Raw genomic sequence first — 18,123 nt, forward strand, 5'->3', positions numbered from 1 at the left:
TTAGAACATATGAAAGATGTGTTAGAAGGAAGGCCAAAGCAGAGAAAGCAGCCCTACTAGAGAATATCAAAGCTTATGCTCCCATGGATATAATGTGCATCAATTTCTTAAAACCGGATGCTAAGGAGAGCAGACATATTCTACTAGTCACAGATCATTTTACGCTCAAGCTTATCCTACCAGAGACCAAATTGCGAGGACAATTGTCATAACTCTACGAGAGACATTTATCTACCATTGTGGATTTCCCAAAAGAATCCATTGTGACCAAGGAGCCAATTTTGAATCAAAGCTTGTTGAAAAACTGTGTAAAATAATAGATGCCAAATCCAGAACTACTCTATCCCCAGAACAACCCAAACGTGATCAAACCATATGCATTGCAAAAAGTGGTGTTTAGAAAAGAAGTCCGAGTACACATGAACATGGAAATCTCAGAATGTGGTTGTTTACGTGGGTGTTGGACTCAGATGCCTATATTCAAAAGGGACATGTCTTGGCAATGGATTGAGTGGGCCAAACTATGTGTATTTCTTATTTTATGATGGGAATACACATATATTTTGAAAGGACAGTGACCCAGACTGTTAGGCGGTCACAAGCACAAACGGGCGGTGGCCCAGAACAGCCAGGGGAAGGGGGAGGGGAGGGAGAGGGGAGAGGGAGATATGCAAGGCTTGTAAGTTTAAGCAAGGGGAGAGGGAGATATGCAAGGGCTTGTAGGTTTAAGCAAGATAGGAAAGGGGGGGGGGGGGTAGCAAGGGTAGAAGGACTGGGAGGCAAGTAGCCAGAGAGGAAGTGCAGGAGAAGGAGAAAGGAGGTGGCAGCTGGAAGCAGCAGGGTCCTAGCCTGATAGGACAGTGACCCAGACTGTTAGACGGTCACAAGCACAAACGGGTGGTGGCCCAGAACAGCCAGGGGAAGGGGGAGGGGAGGGAGAGGGGAGAGGGAGATATGCAAGGCTTGTAAGTTTAAGCAAGGGGAGAGGGAGATATGCAAGGGCTTGTAGGTTTAAGCAAGATAGGAAAGGGGGGGGGTAGCAAGGGTAGAAGGACTGGGAGGCAAGTAGCCAGAGAGGAAGTGCAGGAGAAGGAGAAAGGAGGTGGCAGCTGGAAGCAGCAGGGTCCTAGCCTGATAGAGTACACAGAAGTATGTTGCAGACCAAAGCAAGTGGTTGTCCCATGCTAGCAGTGGCATGGATGATGTCTAATGTTAAGGGCAGTTCTCCTCTTGTACGGAGGGGGGCCATTGCCAGAGTAAATGATGATCAGCGGTGCCTATCTTGGACAGAATGGGGAGGGTGAAAGCTTCAAGAAAGAGAGTCAACGGTTGAGAGGGACGCTTTTACGGTTATCCCCTGAGCAAAGCTGGGATGTTAGTGCCTAGGCGGAGCAGAACATTTACATCATGGCTAAGGTAAATGGAGGGATCTGTGTGACTCAAAAGGCTAGGCCACCTTGCCCCAAATGCTCTAGATAGAAATCAAATCATATATCTGGTTGCTTATCACCGTAAGATGTATGCATGAATGAAATTGCTCAGTAATGTGAATGAATTCACATATATAAGCTGTAGAATGCTGTGGCCATAATAAATTCCACTCATTTCTTGGCTAAATTGCCAAGTGTTGATATATGTTGTGTATGGTGTGGCATGAAAGAAAAGAGCTGAAGTGCTGCATGCCCAGTTTGACCTTTCCCCTGTCAGCTTTTGCACCTCATCTGAGACACACATTGGCATACTCAAAGTGCTCATTTTGGTCAGGGCTTTAGCTTTAGCATGTAAAAATCTACCTTTTAAGGCATTTCTCCTTATTTGGATGCTAGTAGACATGGGGAAATTTAGGGACCCTTTTACTAAAGTGCAATAAGCAGTTAGCATGGGTTTAGCATGCGCAAACTGTTAGCATAAGAATATAAGTGTTGCCATATGGGGACAGTATCCTGCTTCCAGAATTGCACATAGTATTTGAGGTGTGGTCATACCATGGAGCGATATACAGGCATTATAACAATCTCAGTTTTGTTTTCCATTCCTTTTCTAATAATTCCTATCATTCTGTTTTCTTTCTTAGCTCCTGAGCAGAGAGTTTCAACGTATCATCAACGATGAAATCTAGATCCTTTCTTGGGTGGTGATTCCTAATGTGGAACCTTGCATCACGTAACTATAGTTCAGGTTCCTCTTTCCCATGGTTTTAACTATGGTCCTTAAAAACCCAGATGTGTAAATGTTGCGAATTAACTACAGAGGCTGCAATCTTGTTAATTTGGGGTGAAGAAAAACAATGGGGGCTTAAAGAGGGGAAGGAAACCTCTCTTAATCCTTTCTTCATATGGCTGCCCAAAACTGGAGCAGCTGTAAACCAAGACATTGATATAACCAGACATATGCGTGCATTCCCCATCAGAAATTGAATTTATGCAATGGAATTCTAAAGTTGCATCATTGCTGTCAGGTGACCTGACTTTCTCCATTTAGCACTGGCATATGTGCTGTGAAATATGCTATACTGACTTTATGTAAAGAGATGGGTCACTCCAGGGGAGGAAGCAAGGGTTTCTTGGAAGCTTTCTGAAATTATTCTCATCAGCTCTACACACTGATGAGAGAAGTGAATATAATTTATTACTAACTGTATGTCCTTCCTTCTGTATACATTGGACAGACTGGAACAAACAGTACTGAATGTGAGAACAGTGATGTACTATTTCACTTAGATTTTGGTTTAACTCTACTTTCAGTGGGTTGTATCGGCGTTACCACATAGCAGCCTGCTAGCACGGCTTAGTAAACAGGGGGCTAGTTTTAGAACACTCCTTTCTATTCAGAAAGATTTGCTTCTTGTGCATTATTGATACATTTAAGGTTAATAAATGTCTCTATTAGGTCACCTCTGTCTCTCCTGTCATTTAGGATACACATGTGTAGATCCTCACGTCTTTTCTTACATGACTTCTGATGGAGTCTATACCTCATTTTAGTTGCCATTTTCTGGACCATCTCTGGACTATCTATGGTCTTTCTGAGGCATGGTTTCCAGAACTGACCAGAGTATTCTAGATGAGGCCTCACTAGTGATCTGAGAAGGGGCATTTTCACCTTTCTCCTGCTGGCATGCTTCTCTCTAAGCATCCAACATCCCCTGGCTCTAGTCACCACTTTATCTACTATAATGCCTTTGTATTGCTCTATGGTGCATCTGCACCTTAAGTATTGCGTTCAGTTCTGGTCACTGTATCTCAAACAGCATATAATGGAATTAGAAAAGGTTCAAAGAAGAGCGACAAATGATAAAGGGGATGGAACTCATCTCATATAAGGAAAGGCTAAAGAGGTTAGGGCTCTTCAACTTGGAAAAGAGACGGATGAGGAGAGATATGATTGAGGTCTACAAAATCCTGAGTGGTGTAGAATGAGTAGAAGTAAATCAATTTTTTACTCGTTCCAAAAGTACAAATGTTACAATAAATGATTTATCTTGGGGAAAATAGCTCGAGAGCACTCGCTACTGTTTATAATTTAAGAGCAGATGCTGTATTTATAAGTTTTAGGATATTAATTTCTCCACCAATCACCAAAGGTGATAATTGCAATAAATTAAATAGATTAAGTATATATAAAAGATACCATATACTCAGAACACAAAGAGACCATATTTTTAGCTTCAAAAAGGTTGATTTAATATACAATTACACACGAGAGGTAGGTTTTAAGAGATCTTTACAGATAATCTGTGCTTAAGTAAGGTAAAGTAGCAGGTCTAGATCAAAAGTTATAACTTACAAAGCAGACTGTTGCAAAAGCATTTTGTGGTCCATTGAAGAGCCATGAGGCAGGTGAACTGCAGATCAGGAGCAAGGCATCTGGATTGGTGCTGAAGAGCGAATCTCTTGGAGGGAGAGTCTTGAAGAGAGAAGAGAGAGAGCTTCTGCAGTGAGTGGATCTGAGTTGCTTGCAGTTGAAGAGAATCTGACTCTTGGGAAACAGCTTTTGCTTTTATACCTTGCAAGCTGCAGGAGGATATGCCATGTGGATCTTTGTCCTGGTTTCCACATGACCCTTGGGCATTTGCAAAGCATTGTGGTATCTTGGTCTCATGTCTGCACACGACCCCTGAGTCTTGGTCTCATGTCTTATGACATCACGAGACTTGCTGTCTGGATTTTGCTGGCAAATGGTCTTTTGATGTACAGGGCTTCCTGCTCAATCTCTGGGGCAGATACACATTACAAGTCCTTCCTTTCTGCACATGTCTGAAAGCTGATGGGAGGGGCAGGTATACCTTTGACAAGCAAATGTCCTGTTTATGCTTTTCCTCTGAGTTCTTTGTTTTCAATGGGGTATTCAGGTGTTTCCCACCTGCTTGTCTCCTTGCCTCTACTGGTTAGGTCCAATCTTTGTTGTGTTGATCAGAGGAATAGAGTCAATTTAAAACTTTAAAGCAGTCTTAAGTCTTTTGTTTAAGGAGTGGGATTCCCCAAAGGGAGAGGGAAGAGGGCTTTTGGAATGAAACTATTTTCTCTGCTGCAGTGTCAAATATATATATATTTAAAAGCTGCACAAATATATTGGTGTATATATAATCCAGCAAAATATCATGCTACACATTTAATTCTGATGATTGGCTTATACCATAACACAAAGACTAGGGAACACTTGAAGTAGTTACACGGAAATACGTTTAAAACAAAAAGGAGGGAATATTTTTTCTCTCAACGAATAGTTAAGCTCTGGAACTCTTTGCCGGAGGGTGGTAACAGCGGCTAGTGTATCTGGGTTTTAAAAAAAGGTTTGCTATTGAGACTGACATGGGAAGCACTTGCTTGACCGGGCATTTGTAGTATTGAGTGTTTGCCATGATTTGGGTTTCTACCAGGTACTTGTGACCATTGGTCTGACCAAGTATGTCTTCGCTTTTGTTCTTATCGTATCGCTTTACTGTCTTGAGTTAATCAGAAACTATCACCCCATGGTCTCCCTCCAAGCTGGTGCAAATTAGTGTTTCACCACTTAATGTATACTTGCACATATTTGCACTCCTATCCCCTCATTCTATGAACTTGTGCAGATATTCTTGCAGTTAGCATACAATATTGCATAGGTAAGTTATAGAATAATGCCAGTTTAACTGTGTAACATAAATGATAAATGTGGCCCTAATTGGCATTAACTATCAATATATCCAACAATTACACCAGACTCAAAATATAAACCATTCTACCTAAAATACTTTTTTTATTATTATTTTTAAATTGCAGTGCTCAGTAGTGCTGTTGTGTCCTTTAAACCAAATGTATCTAGATTGGAACTACAGCCGCCACACATCATAGCACTCACTCTCCCTGCCTTCCAGTTCTCACAGCATGAGACACTCACTGCTGGGAAACAAAAATGTAACTTATCGTACTGAGCACTGCAATTTAAAAATAATAATAATAAAAAGTATTTTTAGATAGAATGGTTTATATTTTGAGTCTGGTGTAATTGTTGGACATTACGGAATTACCGACACCAGGTTTATCTATTTGAAACCCTCATATTTTTACTGATTAACTACCAATAACCAGCTATGATTGGAGTTAATTGGTGCTGATTGGCACTAATTTGAAGTTATACGTGGAACTTCACTTAGTCATAAGCAGGGGCGTAGCCAGCCTTCCGTGGGAGAGGGGTCCGAGCCCAGGGGGAGGGGGCACATTTTAGCCCTCCCCCCGGCGCCGCCCCCCCCCCCCCCACCGCCGACATTGCCACCCCCCTCCCGCCGCGAACCCGCCGCCGCTGCAGCCTACCTTTACTTTTGCTGGCGGGGGATCCCACTCCCCGCCAGCCGACGTCTTCTTCTTAGTCGCTTCCCGCTCTTCAATTTGTTTGCTGACGTCCTGCACGTTGTACGTGCAGGACGTCAGCAAACAAATTGAAGTGCAGGAAGGACTGAGAAGACGTCGGCTGGCGGGGAGTGGGATCCCCCGCCAGCAAAAGTAAAGGTAGGCGGCGGCGGGGGCGGGTTCGCCGGGAGGGGGGTCCTGGGGTGAATCTGCGGGGGCCCGGCCCCCTCAGGCCCCACGTAGCTACGCCACTGGTCATAAGTACATAAGTATTGCCATACTGGGACAGACCGAAGGTCCATCAAGCCCAGCATCCTGTTTCCAACAGTGGCCAAGTACCTAGCAAGATCCCCCAAAAAGTGCAATATAGTTTATGCTGCTTATGCTAGAAATGAACAGTGGGATTTTCCCCATTCATTTTAATAATTGTCTATGTCTATGGACTTTTCTTTTAGGAAGCGATCCAACCCTTTTTTTTAAACCCTGCTAAGCTAACTGCTTTTACTACATTCTCTGGCAATGAATTCCAGAGTTTAATTACACATTGAGTGAATGAATATTTTCTCTGATTTGTTTTAAATTTACTACTTTGTAGCTTCATTGCGTGCCACCTAGTCTTAGCATTTTTGGAAAGAGTAACAAGTGATTCATGTCTACCCATTCCACTCCAATCATTATTTTACAGACCTCTGTCATATATCTCTTCAGCCGTCTTTTCTCCAAGCTGAAGAGCCCTAGCCACTTTAGCCTTTCCTCATAGGGAAGTTGTCCCATCCCCTTTATCATTTTGTCACCCTTCTCTGTACCTTTTCTAATTCCACTATATCTTTTTTGAGATGCGGTGACCAGTATTGAACACAATATTCGAGGTGCGGTCGCACCATGGAATGGAACAAAGGCATTATATCATCCCCATTTTTCCCCTTCCTTTCCTAATAATACCTAACATTCTATTTGCTTTCTTAACCGCTGCCGCACACTGAGCAGAGGGTCTCAATGTCCTAACCATAATGCTAAAATCTTAGGGCTACTTTTACTAAAGTGTGCTAATGGATTTATCATGCATTAATGATTAGTGTACTGAAGCCCACTGCTGGATCTCATCCACACACATTCATAGATTCACTCCCCTCTCTACTCAGTCCTCTTAGTTTCCAAAGATTCTTTTTCTAACTTATCTCCTTTTACCAAAGAATATAATTCAGACCAAACATTTATCTCAGATCAACTATTTATCTCAGATCAAATATTTATTTCAGATCAAATGTTAAGGTTTCCTTGCTTACAGACACTTAAATCTACTTAGCCTTTATATAGCTTATAGGATTTAAGCACTCTTAAACTGAAATTCACCCTTTTCTATTCTTCATAAACTTCAAGTAATCCTGAAATATTCAGATCCTTTTCTCAGTAGTGAAACCTCAAACTTGTAAATCTCCACCAATCTCTTTTCACTCATATTTTCTCATTTATTATTATTAGCATTTGTATAGTGCTACCAGACGCACGCAGCGCTGAACACCTGATACAAAGAGACCACATAATCAGTCACTCTTTTATAACTTCAGTCAACTTAGATCAAACAACAGTTCTTTATTTCAATTCTTACAAACCGAGCTCAAAGCTGCAGATCCTCTCTTGGCCAAATGTTCAGTTGCTCTCCCTCTGCTACCGGGCAGTTTTTTCTCACAGGAGCTGATCATCCAATCAGAGAGCTCTATTTGAATGCAGATTAACATACAAACACTCTAACGGGACTTTTTAGTCAAAAACACTAGACAAACCCTTCATTTTTGGATCAAACTTCACATTTTTGATCAGAGCCATGCCCTAACATTAAGGCTGTAAACATTTCCATCAATTTTTATCCATAAATATGCAAATGAGAACCTCCCAAAAAACGGACTAATTTGCATATGGCTTGAGCAAATTTGAGTACATAGCATACCAATCCCACTTCCTAGCACCTAAATTCTGCAATGTGATTTAATGCAAATACTTTTAAAACTTATATTTAGCTCTTAAATCTCAGGTGTCAGTGCAAGTCTCTTTGGTATGAACTGCTCATGTGCGCAAGAATTCATCCTAGTTAAATATCTCCCTGGCAACCCAGGACACCTTCAATCAACCCTACTACTACTACTATTTAGCATTTTTATAGCGCTACAAAGCGTACGCAGCACTGCACAAACATAGAAGAAAGACAGTCCCTGCTCAAAGAGCTTACAAACCCCCCTGCTCTCCCAGCACTAAGGTAAATAAATTAAACCAATTTCTACAACTGGTTACAGTACTCTAAATGCAGAGCAACCCCACTGGAATAAAATGGGATTCTTAGCATTTAACATGTGCTAATCATTAGTGTGCAGTAAATCCATTTGCACGCCTTAGTAAAAGTGCATAAAACCTATAATGTGTACCTTCTAGGCAGGCGTGGAGGTAGGAGAGAGCACAATTGGGTCAGAAGGGCTTACACAGCTCCCAAGTCTGAGCGGTCACCCAGAAGGTAAGGAGATGGTCAGTTAGCAGAAATATTCAGCTGGGTCAGTCAGTGGAGATTAAGTGGATTGGCTAACAGAGGATACTGTTGCTGAATAGCTTTTCTAACTAGTCATCCCCTAACTGGCTAGGTTAGGGACAGGCCATGGGCGACGGGCCAGTTTAGCCAGTTAATGGTGATTTTTGGTCTGCTAACCGGCTAATTAACTGGATAAAATTATGACTACAAAAATAATATCCTAACTGCAAATATAATAACCTAACTTTGGGGTCCATTTACCAACCTGTGGGAAAAAAGACCCTGTGCTAGTGTCCTGAGCTGTTTTTCCCATGTGCTATTTCATTGCCATACTCCTATGAAGGTACTTTGAAGATGAATTCCAACTCATCAAAAACTTGACACCATCACCCTAGGCTTCGATAGGGACAATGGATTTATGGGACACTAAAAGTGTGATGACTTAACTACTCTGTGATCATCCTGTCTTTCGATCTCTCTTACTGCCACAGCTGTCAGTTAACTGAACAATGCAACCCTTATCTCTCCCTTTCCAAACTCCATCTACCTTTATTTGCGGATTGGAATGAGGTTCTCTCTCAACATGGTGGGCTGTAAAAACTACCATTAATTGAGAAAAAAAAACAAAATGGGTAACACATAACCAAACAGAGGTGATGGGAACATGTCAGGAGGGTGTTAATGACTTCACAGTGCTGGAACAATGTTGGAGGCCTATCACAAGCTCCACCCAAACAATCCTTATGCAATTGCTGGACTCAGGGTCAGATGCACTAAACTTAACGAGCCAACAACGTGGTTTTTAAACTAGTTCTAGCCAGTTTAGCATGCAAGTAGTAAACCGGGACATGCACAAAAGGGTTCTCCAAGCCATTTTTCTGTCACGGTAGCAGCTAACGAAAACGGAATGCAAATCAGCTAATTTTTATTATAATGTGAATGCGATACAATACACTACCGTTTCCGACCCCATGCACAAAAGCAGTCCCTACCTTTACCGTGGAATTTTTTTTTAAACTCTTTATTTATCATTTTAAAGTTAATACAAAGATACATTCTTTGAACAGATATACCCATTTTAGATACAAGAAAATTAGGGAAATAAACTACATAGAAAGTCTTTTCCAAATTGGGTTTTTAGTCCTCTAGAAAGATGGATTCAAGATGGTTATAACCAAAGGAAGTTGGTATAATAAGAAATAATATATAACAAAAATCAAACAGTGGTTCCCTTTAATAAATTTACGGGACTCTTATTTGAATTAAGGTCTAGTCTCTTTTCATATCAAGGAATGATCTCAATTGTTCAGGTTCAAAAAATATATATTTCTTCTCCTTGAATATCAAAATACATTTACAAGGGAAACGTAATTGGAAAACAGCCCCCATGCTAACAGATTCCTGTTTCATATCCAGGAATTTCTTCCGCCTCTGTTGGGTTCAACGGGCAATATCTGGGAACACTGAGACTGCTTCCTTTAAATACCGGGTGATACCGTGGAAATTTTACCGTGAGGTGTGGACCTGCCGGTTCTTCATTTTTGCAAGTAGGAGAAGGAGAGAAACAAGCCAGGGAAGATGGAGCACAAAAAGAAATAGTATAACAGCTTACACGCAGCTTCTTTGCGTGTATGAAAGCCGTGCCACATATGTTTCTTTTTCTAATTACATTTATTGGCAAGACATTGGGGGGTTCTGGTAGTGTGCTGAGAAAGGAAAGGGCGAATTTTGGTGATATTATAGAGAAAGAAACAACAGGTTTTAGCAGTCTGCGGAATATGTGCAGAGAAGGAGAGGGAGGAGTCGAAGATGACCCCAAGGTTACGAGCTGATGAGACAGGAAGTATGAGAGTGTTATCCGCAGAAGTAGAGAATGCGGGAAGAGGAGAGGTTGGTTTAGGTGAAAAGATAAGAAGCTCAGTCTTAATAATAAATAAATACATGCCAGTTATGTGTAAATTCATTCATTCAGGTATTTATATACTGCTTAGACCTAAGCGGTTTAGAGTTTCATTTCACAGGTACTGGATCTGTCCCTAGTGGACTCACAATCTAAGTAGTACTTTGTTCTACTGTTGTACCCGGGGCAATGGAGGGTTAAGGGGTCCTTTTACTGAGGTGCGCTGAAAAATGACCTGCGGTAGTGTAGACGTGTGTTTTGGGTGCACGCAGATTCATCTTTCAGCATGCCTGTAAAAAAAGGCCTTTTTAAATTTTTGCAGAAAATGGACGTGCGGAAAAATCAAAATTAGTATATGACCATTTTGGGTCTGAGACCTTACCTCCACCCATTGACCTACACGCGTAGAAAGCCACTTGACGTGCACCTGTTACGTGCGCCACAGATGTATCCAGGTGCTGGCAGTGAATATTAGTGGTGCCAGGATAACGTTTGGCTCAGGCCCAACTCCATCCTGAGCCACTCTGCCACTAACTGGAGACTGCTGCAATGATCAGAGCTAACGTTCAGTGATCAGAGATCTCTGTTCTCTCTAAGCTGTGTGGGAGTCCTCCACCTACAGTCCTGCCAGCGGGGGTGCCAAATCCTCCCTGTCTCTGCCCATGGACCACCCAGTGCCATGGTGGTCAGAGGGAATAGTCAGTGGCCCTGTGTGGGTGTCACTCAATATCCTTGGACATCCACTGATCGGGGTTTAAGCAGGCAGGAACATCTCAAGATCAATATTTACTCCAAAGTTTCTTGTCCTTTAAGCAGTGCAGAGTTCCACTAGACACTGGAGTTTCAGAGAAACCTAAGTTGTTTTGCATGATGTGTTGATGTCCTCAGAAGTGACTCTTTTGTTATATATATATATATATATATATATATATATATATATATATATATATATATATATATATATATATTGCTTTGGTCTATTTCCTAAACTGTAAAATTAATCTGTTGACTTTTTTGTAGTTTTTATGAATAACTTGGATATTCTCATCTTGCAATTGAAAAACATTAGGATTGGCCCTTTCATTGTGCCTGGTTTCCCTATACAGTGAGTGAAACTTCTACAACACTATCAAGATTTTTGCACAAGTATTGATCATGCAGTCAGTGTATAAAACATGTTTGGTTATTTTAGAGTATAATAAGCAGCGCACACTCTGAAAGATTATTCTGGGCAGGGGCGTAGCTACGGGGTGGGCCTGGCTGGGCCCAGGCCCACCCAATTTCAGCTCAGGCCCGCCCGGCCGGCCGCCCACCCAAGTGCACACACACTGCATCAGAAACGGTACCCGCTCTGGCTCATCTGATCGCTCCAGACTCGCAGCGGCGAACTGGCGCGGTCGGCGCCAGTAAAAGCAGAAAGCATCCAGGCTCTTCAACTCCGTCCATCATTCACTTCCCTGCCCTCTCAGCGCATCCCGCCTTTCTCTGATGTCATTTCCTTTCCGGTGGGCGGGACGCGCTGAGAGGGCAGGGAAGAGGGAAGCGAAGGACGGACGGAGTTGAAGAGCCTGGATGCTTTCTGCTTTTATTGGCTGCCCGCACCAGTTCGCCGCTGCGACTAGAGGAGGGAAGGAACTGGAAGCCATTTAGAAAATATTTTTCTACTCCCCCGTGCAGCCGTCACCGTTCACTCAAATCACAGGAAGCAAACCTGTGAGCTGCTGCCTGCGTCCACGTTGCCGTTCTTTATTGTTGGTGAGCAGAGGGAAGGATGGGATTGGGAGGGGTGGTGAGTACAGAGTATGGGTAATGGGGGACTAATGAAGTGGGTGAAAGAGGGAGGGAGGAATTTAGGAGACTGGGTAAGGGAGAGACAGAGGGGGGACTAGGAGTGCTGGAAAGGGAATGAGAGGGAGATGGTCAAAGGGGAGAGAGGAGCATCGATGGACATGGATGGGAGGACAGGGCCCAGGGAGAGAGGAGAAATTGCTGGACATGGAGGGGAGGGCAGGGAGAGAGGAGGGTTGCTGGACATGGGTGGATGGAGGAGAGGGCAGGGAGAGAATTGTTGGTCTGGGATGAACGTGAAGGAAGGAAAGACAGGAAGGAGATGCACATGGATGGAGGGGAGAAAGAAGAAATTCTGGACATGGATGGAGGGGAGGGAAGACAGAGAAAGGAGATGCACATGGATGGAGCGGAAGGGAGAGAGAAGAAATGCTGACATGGATGGAGGGGAGGGAAGAGAGAGGAAGGAGATGATATGAGGGGAAAAGAAGAGAGGAGGAAAACTGCACATGGATGGAGAAAATAGGCAGAAGCTGGATCCACTGGACAGTCAAGTCTGCGGAGGACCAGAAATGAAGAAGAAAGGAGGAAAGGAAAGAAATAAATGGAAAGGAAGCCCTGGAAACGGAGTTAAGAGGACATATAGCAGCAGAATCGGATACTGGGCCAGCATGATCAGAAAAACAAAGTCACCAGACAACAAAGGTAGAAAAAAATCATTTTATTTTCATTATAGTGTTTGGAATATGTCCACTTTGAGAATCAGGTGCTCAACATTAAAAATTTATATTTACTTACTTATTTATGGCATTTTATCCCACATTAAACATGAATTAGATTGGCACCTGGGATCATTTAATTTTTTTTCCTGGAGAGAGTAATGCATTGCCTCCACCCCTAGGCTCTCTCCCCGGCTATAGCCAGCTCTGCAATTTTGAGGGGAGGTGGACCGGGGGGGGGGGGGGGGGGGGCGCAGAGGTGGACCAGGGAGAGAGCCTGTTGTTAAACATTTACCAGTAACCCACTGTCTAGTGCCCACCCATCCAACCTGTTGGCCCACCCAAAAATTGATTTCTGGCTACGCCACTGATTCTGGGTTTTATTTTAGAATGACTTGCATTTCAAGTAACCCATGCATATTTTTCAAGTTTTCTTAGAAGTCGATTTGAATTTCATCAAGAAATGTTACGTACTTAGTTAATCATCATATTACTGTTAGACAAAAATTTAACTATCTTAAGCTATGTTGATGTTACTGACATTTTAGCATTATTACCTAGCGATTTTTGCGCAATAAAAGCATTGGAGCTAAAAATTAACGATATGCGACGATATGACAGAATTTTGCAGTCACTAATTTATTTCACAGTGCTGAGCTTCCCGTTCTTCAGATTTTACGCAGTCACTATTGCCTTTACTCCAAAAACTTGCTCTTGCAGTGTCTGGATTCTCACTTTGCCCACTACTGACACCTTCTGATCTGAAATGCTTTTAAAAGAAATTATCTGTAAATCATCATATTATCAAATGTCTACTTAAATGTGACATCTTTAAGAGTACATTGGTACCCTGTTTTCCCCCCTATGTGGTCAAGCTAAAAAGTCTGTAACTTTGCCATGTTTAAAGATAATTGCATTCTATTTAGTACATGAATGTAGATTGTAATAGTAAATACAGCTGTAACATTTCACATTGAAATTCCAAGCAGTTGCTGAGAAAACAGCAAAGAAAGAAAAGAAATACTCTAGAGGTTACTTTTTTTCTCACCCTGTAGATGACGTGGGACACTTGACAGACCTTTATGGACTGTATATTTGTAAATGTGTAGCCAAGCACACTGGGGCTTCATTGTTCAAACATTTACAGATTAATACTAAAATCCTATCTGGCTGTTCTGGTCACTATTCTTGCCAAAGCATTTTGTGCCAACTGAAGCGGATGGAACAAGGTTCCAGAAGCTTCCATAAGTAATGCATCACAATAGTCAGACAGAGGAGTGATATGAGCAAAAATAAGCAACCTAAAATTATCCTCTAATAGATAAGTCCTAAGTCTACTTAAAAGTTTCAGTTTAAAGAAGATACACCTGAGTACGTTCTGTACATGGGGTAAGAAAGGCAAAGCGGAATACAGAAGTAACCCAAGGTATAACATCTCGTGTTTGATTTCAATTTAAGAATCTTGTAAATCAAAATACTTAGGAAAGAATCATAACTTGAGTCTTAGCCATATTAAACTTTAATCTTTTGGCAGACATCTAGTTCTTTATTGTTGACAAATAGAAATGTAGGCAGATTTTTCAATAACTTGACAGGAAAGCTAAACAAGTATTCAAGAATTACTCAACATGGTAAAAAATACAATAAAGAGCAGTGGTGGAGGAAAATTCACAGAATGATGGTCCAGAGAGCATAAGGAAGACAATTCCACAATGTTGCTGCTAAATATTAAAGAATGTACCCATATGTATCAGTTCCCAGTGACCCTTTGACAAACTAGGGACCACCAATCTATTATCTGGGACAGATCTCAGCACCCTACCAGGTACATACCAGTTTTCAAAGTGAGGTTACATGATTAACTTCGCTTTCAGATTACAAGTGGCGTAGCGAGGGCAGCTGACACCCAGGGCGGGTCGCCGATGCGTACCCCCCCCCCCGGGTGTAGCACGACACACCCTCCCCCTCCGGAGCGCACCCTCACCCCTCCGGAACGCACCACCCCCTCTGGAATGCACCCCCCCCCCCCCTTCTGGAGCGTGTACTTACTTCGAAAACGGGGCGGGAGTGCCGAACCGCCCCGAGTGCATGTCGCTGGGAGCTGCGTCGGCTCCGCTGGTTCCCTGCTCTCTCTGCCCCGGAACAGGATGTAACCTGTTCCGGGGCAGAGAGAGCAGGGAACCAGCGAAGCCGACACCTCCCCCCCCTTCCTAGGCTTACCCGGGGCGGACCGCCCCACCGCCCCCCCCCCTTCCTACGCCAGTGCAGATTACTCCAGGAAAACTACCTGCACATACATTCACCTGACACTGTGCGTGCATAGTTTTCCTAAAAGAAAATAAATGCATAAGTTGAAAATACAAAAGTATGGACAGAAGCTCAGACCCCTCCCCATCTCTGTCTTAAGGAACACCTGTTCAAATGGGTAAAGCTGGGCAGGTACAGGAACTCTGCTTCTAATTTTAGCCCCACATAGAGAGGGCTGTTTTCAAAAGAGCCCTTTATCCCAGATAAAACACTACTTGCTCATAATGTTTTGAAAATGATCTTTGCTGAAACCTCTTTTCATACTGCTCACATTACTGCAAAGTTCCTGTGGATCGGTTTTTCCAATAAAAGTACCAATGTACTTTTAAAACAGCCTAAGGGAAAAGTGCCTATGCATATTTACATTTCCTTTCTCTTTGGATACCGTTTCCAAATGAAGAAAACACACATACTTATGATAATATAATTTTTTAAAATGCAATTTATTTCAGTATTACAACCATGATAATCTCGTACAGGTACAAAAACCAAAATTGTGAGCCCTCTAGGAACAGAGAAAGTACTTGCTTATAATTGGATTGTAAACCACATTGAACCTGAACTCTGTTTGGGATAATGTGGGATTCAAATGTCATAATAAATAAAATATGCCTATTTTTGCAATCCCCACTTTCTGCCTTAAACAGGTCTCTTCAAAATGCAGATAAAAATCATTCATTGTAGCTTTACATACATACTTCTATCTGCCAACAAGCTGGGCTATTTTCAAATGACACATTAAGATGAATAGAATGCATTAACAATTAAATCTAATGATAGGAAAACTATAGTAATGATCATTATGGGGGAAAAGCCCAAGTGCAGCACCAAAGAGGATTTAGCAGATTGGTTCAACGGGTAATTAGAATTCAATAAATTGCTTGTGATTCTGATATCCTACCTGCTTTTCTCAGATCTAGCTAGATATAAGGAGACACTGCAGCAAAGCAGTAAAGATTCAGTCAGTGCTTTATCCCTGTCATACTTGGGGCCATTTTAATTAGTGATACAGTCTTAGGCCTCTTCTATCCCTAGCAGGGGCCAAGGAAAAATTGGAATGAAGGGAAAATAGTACCGACAGAAACATGCAATATAACATTTTGTAGAATTGACATCAAAATGAAGCTTCAACTGTAGGTCAGATTAACTTTGAGCAGTTCTCGTGGCTGGGATTAAATGGGAAATTTTAAAAGCCAGGAAGTTTAATTTCTGAAGAAACTGAAAATTTACATCCCTTACCTTTGCAAAGATTTAATAAAATTGGTTGGAAACTCATGAAAGTTTGCAAGTCCTTGTTTTAAGTCTGTTATTTTTCATTCATTCAGTTTTGATGTTGAAGATTTAAGCATTAATACATTATCAGTGAAAGTATTGAAGAATGGATCCCAATCAGTGTTTTGCAAGGGTGACGTGAAACTCTCAGGCATGATGTAAGTATTTACTGGGGCTAAACATAACTTCTGACATAGTTGTAAGCGCCACTGCTTACCACCTACCCTCTCTGTGTCAAGCGTTGCGGCGGTAGACGTTCGTTTGTTTTTGGTGGCCGAGAGAGGAGGCACAGAGTGAAAAAATCGGCAAACAAGAAAGGCGGTGTGTCGGCACGGAAATAACAAACACCTGCATACGCGGACAGAAGTCCGGAAGGAGAAATTTATCCTGCTCAGTGCCCGTGGCTGCGTCAGCACCGCCGTTGCTTCTCAATGTGTGCGAGTTACACAGTTTGAGGGAGCTCCTGCTGGCTGTGGGTCAGGCCAGGACCTTGCTGGTGGACAGGATAAGCACTGTGGTAGGGAGGGAGGGAGGGAGGGTGGGTTGGTGGGTGGGTGTGGACCCTGGAACTGCGTGGGGACCCTGGAACTGAGTTTGTTGGTGGATGGACACTGAAACTCGGAGGAAGGAAGGGAGGGACCCTGAAAATCAGAGGGAGGAGGGCTGGACCCTGAAACTGAGAGAGAGGGGTGGACCCTGAAACTAGGATGGAGGGAGGAAGGGTTGGACCCTTGAACTGTGAGGGAGGGAGGAAGGGATGGACCCTGAAACTCTGAGGGAGGGAGGGGGTGAGGGGACCCAGAAACCTGGAAGGATGGGGTGAGGGGACCCTGAAAATCTGAGAGAGGGGGTGAGGGGACCCTGAAACTTTGAGGGAGGGGGTGGGGGCCCCTGGCACACACTTACATTCTCTCACACACACACTCACACCCAGTCTCACTTGCACCCAGTATCACTCTCTCTCTCACACACACATCCACTCGCACATTCACTCTCTCCCTCTCACACAGTCACTCTCACACACACTTTCTCAAACATACATACTCTGAGGAAAACCTTACGAGCGCCCGTTTCATTTGTGCCTGAAACGGGCCTTTTCTACTAGTAAGTACATAAGTATTGCTATACTGGGATGGACTAAAGGTCCATAAGCCCAGCATCCTGTTTCCAACAGTGGCCAATCCAGATCACAAATACCTGGCAAGATCCCAAAAAAGTACAAAACATTTTATACTGCTTATCCCAGAAATAGTGGATTTTCCCCAAGTCCATTTAATAACATTCTATGGACTTTTCATTTAGGAAGCCGTACAAACCTTTTTAAAATTCAGCTAAACTAACTGCCTTTAACACATTCTCTGGCAACGAATTCCAGAGTTTAATTACACATTGAGTGAAGAAACATTTTATTTGATTTGTTTTAAATTTACTACATTGTAGCTTCATCGCATGCCCCTTTGTCCTAATATTTTTGGAAAGCGTGAACAGACGCTTCGCATCTACCCGTTCAACTCCACTCATTATTTTATAGACCTCTATCATATCTCCCCTCAGCCGCTTTTTCAACAAGCTGAAGAGCCCTAGCCACTTTAGCCTTTCCTCACAGGAAAGTCGTCCCATCCCCTTTATCATTTTCATCGCCCTTCTCTGCACCTTTTCTAATTCCACTATATCTTTTTTGAGATACGGTGACCAGAATTGAACACAATATTCGAGGTTGCGGTCACACCATGGAGTGATACAAAGGCATTATAACATCCTAATTTTTGTTTTCCATTCCTTTCCTAATAA

The 18,123-nt window shown here is 42.6% G+C and overlaps 1 protein-coding gene across 1 annotated transcript in view; it reads left to right on the top strand.

Moving 5' to 3' along the window:
• The window catches only part of LOC115475486, a 406,432-nt gene that overhangs the window by 211,290 nt on the left and 177,019 nt on the right, over positions 1–18,123 (top strand). The window lies entirely within an intron of this gene.

This window comes from Microcaecilia unicolor, chromosome 8, assembly GCF_901765095.1.
Source record: "Microcaecilia unicolor chromosome 8, aMicUni1.1, whole genome shotgun sequence".
NCBI classification, from domain to species: domain Eukaryota; kingdom Metazoa; phylum Chordata; class Amphibia; order Gymnophiona; family Siphonopidae; genus Microcaecilia; species Microcaecilia unicolor.